The sequence below is a fragment of the Heterocephalus glaber genome, unplaced genomic scaffold, assembly GCF_053883595.1.
Source record: "Heterocephalus glaber isolate CG9 unplaced genomic scaffold, H.glaber_assembly_v1.0 deba00001729, whole genome shotgun sequence".
Lineage (NCBI taxonomy): Eukaryota > Metazoa > Chordata > Mammalia > Rodentia > Bathyergidae > Heterocephalus > Heterocephalus glaber.
Window position 1 is genome coordinate 5,726,561 of NW_028258440.1, and position 6,686 is coordinate 5,733,246.

Below are 6,686 nucleotides of genomic sequence, written 5' to 3' on the forward strand. Positions count from 1 at the left end.
GTGCATATGTGCTTACAATTGTTATCTCTTTGTGTTGAGTAGTTTCCTAAACCAACATATGGTGTCCTTCTTTGCCTCTTCTGATCAGTTTTGGCTCAAAGTCCACTTTGTCTAGTTTTGCTAACTTCTGATAACTACTTCTGTTTGTTTTTGGGTTCCTATTGCATAGAATATTGTTTTCCATCCTTTGATTTTTAGCATATGAATTTCTTTTGGGGTTAAATGTTTTCCTTATATATAGCATAACATTGAATTTTGTTTCTTGATCCATTCTGCTAATCTGTGTCTTTTGATTTTTGAACTGCGACCATTCACATTGATAGTTATAACTGATAGACATTGACTTATTCCTGTCATTGTATTATTTTTCTGGTGCTGAATCCCGTTATTTCTCTTCTACTTTACTGTTCATCCTGCCTGGTGCATTCATTCTATTGGACCTTTTAGCATTTTTAGCTTCATTATCTCTTTCTAAGATATCCCTGAGAATTTTTTGGAGTGCTAGTTTGGTAGTCATGAATTTCTTTATTTGCTCTTTATCATGGAGGTATCTTATTGCTCCATCAATTTTGAAAAATAATTTTCAAGATATATCAATCTGGGCTGGCAGTTGCTTTGTTTTAGGGCTTGAAACACTTCACACCAAACTCTCCTTGCCTTTAAGGTTTGTATTAAGAAGTCTGCTATAATTCTGATGGACTTTCTTTTAAAGTGATTCATTGCTTTTATCTAATAGCTTTTAAGATTCTGTTCTTGTGTTGAATTTTTGGTATTTTGACTATGATGTGTGTTGGGGTGGTTCTTTTCTGACCGTGGCTATTTAGGGTTTCATAAGCTTCACCTATCTGTGTATTAAATTCTTTGTCCATGTTTGGAAAGTTTTCTATTACTTTTATAAACAGGTTTTTTTATACCCTTTGTGCTACCTTCTGATTTTTTACCAATTCTAATTAATCCTATCTTAGTCTTCTTTGCATCATCTATCAGGTGTTGGCTTCATTTTTCATGTTATATTGTTTTTAAGGTAGCTCTCATTAATTGATCACCAACCACCATCCGTGTTCCAGATCTGATTGGTCACTTGTGCTGTTCTCACATTGGTCACTTGTGCCACCCATACTTTCACAGAATTTTTAATATTTTGCATTTGCATTTCTGTTTGAAACTTTTTTATGGACATCAATTCTTTTCTATGCTGGGGATTCATGGTTTGCATCTCTTTCTTTAGCTCCTCTATTTTTTTAATTAGTGTATTTTCTAGATTCACTGATCATTTGTTTCCTTAGGAACATTATTTCTTTAGTTATACATGCTTTAAATTTGCCAAATGCCTTATGGATCTATTTTGTTAACTCCACTGTTATCCTTTCAGATATTTTGGCTGTGTGCCTTTTGATATCTTCTCCCTAGATGACCCCTGGATTGACTTTGGGGAAGTTGGGAGCTTTTGGAGGCATTTTGTTTCCTTGTTTTCTCATGTTTCTATTTTTCATTGGTTTGTTTCTGGTGCTGAGGTTTGTGGATTGATTATAGTGGGTAGCTTTGTTGCTAGTATGGAGACCTCTTTAGTTTATGTCTTTTCAGAGAAGTCCTCTGTGGGTAGCTAATTCTTGGCCTTTGCCTCTGTTCCAGGATCCAACTACCTCCATTTACTTGGGAAGAAAGGTTGCAGCTTAATTGGCCCAGTTCCCAGCTCTTCGGGAATGGGCTGCAGTATTCTTTATGACCCTCAAGCAATCCAGATATTGGCATAGAGAAAACTAACTGACAACAACTATGTCACTGTTATGGCTTGTATCTTGATGTCCTCCAAAAGCCTCATGTGGTCATAGGTGGAGCTTTTTGCAGGTGGCTGGATCTAGGGTGTATGCTGCTGGGATTAAGGATGTGATGCTGGGATTGATTCTAGGATTAAGTCTGCCCCACCCTGGGTGTGAGTGCTACCTGCCATAAGGGTGGGTAGCCTGGCTAAAATATAAGGAACAGAAAGAGGGTCACTGCTTGTTATTTATAGTTTGCTTCCTTACTGCTTTCTGCCTTTTCCCTAACATGAACTGTTTCTCCTCTGTGATGCCCCTTTGCCATGCCACCCTGCCTTGGAGCCATCCAACTATGAACTGAAGCCTCTACAATCTATGAGCCAAATAAACTTTTCTTCCTTTAACTTTGGACATCAGCTATTTTGTCTTAGCCATGAGAAAAAGTAACTGAAACAGTCACCTTGGCTAAAATAGCAAAATCAGTAACAATAGCATCAAATACAAACTGAATATTGACAAACCTTAAGAAGCAATAATGCAGCACCTTTAGCCATAGATGAGATCTATTTTGTAGTATAAACTCTAAAACAAACCAGATATTGATCTACATTAAATAATCTACTCAATAGAACAACGTTACCTCCATTAACAATACAACTGGGTTCAGCCATAGTAAGATATAGTTAACTACCAATAGACTCATGAAGCTTAAAGATTATACTTTTAAGGAAAAAGGGGGCAGGGAACGGGAGCATTCAAAAAGTGGAACATGAAAAATTAAGCAATGGAAGATGGGAAGAAGGTGATAAAATTAAAATAAAGGTTCCTATTAAAGAGTAAAAGGAAATTAGTAATATTAGATAAAAGTAACAAAAAAACCACCAAGGAAAAGGATAAATAATAAAACAGAGAGTAAACTAGAGGAAAAAAATAAAAATAATAAGGGATCAAATTAAAAGAGAGAGAGAAAAGACAAAAGAGAAAAGAAGAGACCCTAATCAAACAAATCAACAAAGATAAAAAAGGGAGGGAAGAAGCAAATGGGAGCTAAAACTCCCAACACCATCAAAAATCAAATCAAAACAAAAAGCACAAAAAAATCCCCCAAAACCCCCAATAGAGGAGGGAAAAAATTGGGTTATTCGAAAAACAAAATAAAACATTCCTATGCATTTCCAAATGAGTAGTTTTTTCCCAGGACCTGCCGTCTTTGGAATCCAGAAAGTTGGAGTCTTCTCTGCCCCTCTTTATACCCTGTGATTTGTGTGGTGACCCATGTGTTCAAGAGGTCTCTCCATCTATAAACCCCAGTCCGTGGTAACCATCCGAGCTGAGATATGTCCCCATTCAGGTAGTACATGCAAAAGCAATCAGACCACTGGTCTCCTCTGGATGTAAGCAGCAGGGCAGACACTCAAGCAGACCACTGGGATCAATGTCATCACCTTCAGATGCAGCCACCTTTGAAAGCCAGACCCACCAAACCTGTCCTCCCACCACAGAAAGCAGACCCTGTGTCCTTCCTGCTCTGAGTTTGAACTCGGGGAATCTCTGGAGATCTATGTCTAGGTCTCACCCTCTCATCAGTCTGTCTCCCATGGCTATTTCTCAGCTAGTAACTTTGGTAAGGTAACACTCCAGTCCTGGAGCAAAGCTGTACTATGCTTGTTCTGTGGCTCAGTCACACACAATCAATCACTTCCTGCGATGGCACCTGATTAAGCTCTCTCTGGCAATATGGCAGGTGCTGCACTGAAATTTTTTGTTCAACTCTATCCCACTGTGAAAAAGTCACCCTCAGGGAAAAGCTCATGCTTGATTTTATTTCATTTTATTATTTTATTTTATTTTTGTTTATAACAACTGTGGGCTTTTCTTGGGGCCAGTGCTGTTGGCCCATCCATTATTTCTCCATGAAGCAGCTGATTGGTCCAGGCTTACCTCTCCTCCAGGTCATTGACATCTTCCTCAATCAGGTTGGTAGTTTGATAGTCACCTGTGGGGCTCTGTGCTTTTTAGGACTATTTGCAACAATGAAGAATTTCCAATATCCCCAGGTAAATTAAGTGGAATCCAACCAAGATCTTCTTTTTTTAAATTTTTTTCCCCATTAACTTTATTGGTACATTTTAGGTATAAAATACAGTTACATTCATCACTGGGATCTTGTACCATTACATGAGTCTCTTGGTTCTTATTTTTTTCCCCTTCCCTTGCCCTCCCTTCAGCCCCTCCACCCTTCCCTATTTGGAAAGACCTTGTTTCCATTTTTTTCCTCTTCTCATATTTTTTCCTTTCCCTTTTTTCCCTTCCCCTACCCCTCCCAATTCTCCTGCTCTTTTGGACCTTTTCTTCCTGTTACACAATATCAGTTATACATTTTTAAATTACAATATTAAGATCTAGGAGACATTACCACAGATTTTACAGAATTTAAAAGGATATAGAAAGCATATTACAAAAATCTTTTTTGAAATAAATTTGACAACTTCTAAGAAGTAACTTAGAAGACAAATTAATGAAACTAACTCTGGAGGAAATACAAAATTTGAATAGCACCTATTAAAGAAAGTATATTTCTAGCTTGAAAACCTACCTATATGACAACAGCAGGCTCATAAACATTTTAACTGATAAATTATATCAAACAATTAAAGCAGAAAAAAGAAGGAACACTTCTCCCCTCATTTTAGGAACTCAACATTGTGCTAATCCTAAAACTGGATAAAGATAATAGAAGAAAAAAGTATGAACATAGATAGAAATTTGTTTAACAAAACAAACTCTTAGAAGTCAGATCTGGCAGGATGTAGAAAGTGGTTTTGTTATAGGGATGGCAGTGTTGGTTCAGCATTGGAAGATCCACCCCCAAAAGTCATCATTTTAACAGAGGAAAGGAGAAAGCCATATGATCCTGTCACTAGTTGGAGAAAAGAGTTTTGGACTAAATTCTACAGCTGTTCATGGTAAAAGCTATCAGGAGACTAGAAGTAGAATAGAAACTTCTCAACAGATCAAAGACATGTACTCCATACTTCCAACAAAAACTCCTTCTATGAATGGAGATGATACAATGCTTCCTCCCTAAAGTGGGGAACAAGGGCATATATGCCCACTCTTCATCTGTCCATTAGACTTTGAAACATAGGTCTAAACCAAAATAGTCTGTCAATAAAATGACACAACTAGGATAGGATTGGCATAACAGATGTAAAATCTTTATATGTAGATGAAATGATCATCTACAGAGAAAATACTAAGAAATCTCTAGGAGCCCCTAGAACTTGTACTTGAATTTAGCAGGATTAGAAAACACAAGGTATACATAAAAATTCAGGTCTGTGTATACTTGCTATAAATAAAGAACTGGATATTGAAATTTAAAAGTTATGTAGGAGTACAAAGGACCCAGAAAAGCCAAAAACAAAAACAAAAACAGTGTTGGAAGACGTTTAGCACCCAATTTTAAGACTTCTTCTAAAGCTACAGTAATCAAGGCAGTGTTGGTGTAAGGAAAGACATATAGATCATTTGAATAAAACAGAGAATCTAGAAATAGAACCACACATATATGGTCCACTGAGTTTTGAAAGATTATTTAACATTAGCATTTTATAAAATATAAACTCGATTCAAGAGCCGAGGAAGAGATAGTGTCTTCAGCAAATGGCACTAGAACACCTGGTATCCATATATAAAATATTAACCTCAACCCTTTTTTTCCATATATGAAAATAACTTGAAGGGATCTATGAACCTAAATAAGAAAGCCTAAAAGTATAAAACTTTAAGAAGAAATTATAAGGGAAAATATTTATGAATTCAGGGTAGGCAAGAACTACCTAGGATACAAAAAAACATGAAGTATAAAAGAAAAAAAATTGATAAATGAGATTCCATCAAAATTTAGAACTTTAAATGACATCATTAAAATGAAAAGTTGTCCTTAAACAGACCGTATTTACAATGCATATAACCTATGAGCAGAATATATAAAGAATTCTTAGAGCTCATTAATAGACAACCCAATTAAAATGTAGACATAAGAAGATGATAAATAGCCAGTATAGCACAAGGAATGGTGTGCAATTCTAGAATCAGAAAAGTACTAATCAGTACAATAATAAGATTGAATTATACACTCATTAGGGAGATGAAGTCAAAAGTTTTAAAAGCCTTGTCATGACTTTTTCCTTTTGTTGGATTCTCCCCCTTTGCGTTTAATTTGTCACGCCCGATGGATTCATTCTGCTGGGTTTTCTGGGGTTGTGATCCTCATTGTCTTTTCCTAGGGTATTGTCTAAAATTTTTTGGAGTGCCAGTTTGGTATTCATGAAGTTCCTGTGATACTCTTTATCATGAAAGTATCTTATTTCTTCATCAATTTTGAAAGATAGTTTTGCAGGGTACATCAATCTGGGCTGGAGGCTGTTTTCCTTTAGGGCTTGAAATACATCACTCCAAGCTCTTCTTGCTTTGAGAGTTTGCATTGAGAAGTCTGCTGTGATTCTGATGGGCTTTCCTTTGTATGTGATTTGTTTCTTTTCTCTCACTGCTTGTAGAATTTTATTCTTTTGTTGGATTTCTGGAATCCTAACTATTATACGCCTATGTGTAGATTTTTTTGGATTAAGGCTAGCTGGAGTCCTATATGCCTCACTTATCTGTATGTCAAGTTCTTTTCCCTTCCTTGGGAAGTTTTCTGCCATCACTTCTGTGAACAGTTTTTTTATGTCATCTGCACTCTCTCCTCTTTCTTCATTGACTCCAATCAGTCTTATGTTTTCTTCTTTGCATCGTCTAGCAGCTGCTGGATTGATTTCTCATGTTCCCTTAACAATTTTAAAGCAATTTTTCTTTTCCTCCTCACTAATTGCAATCTTATCTTCTATATGTGAAATTCTATCCTCACATTGGTTCATTCTG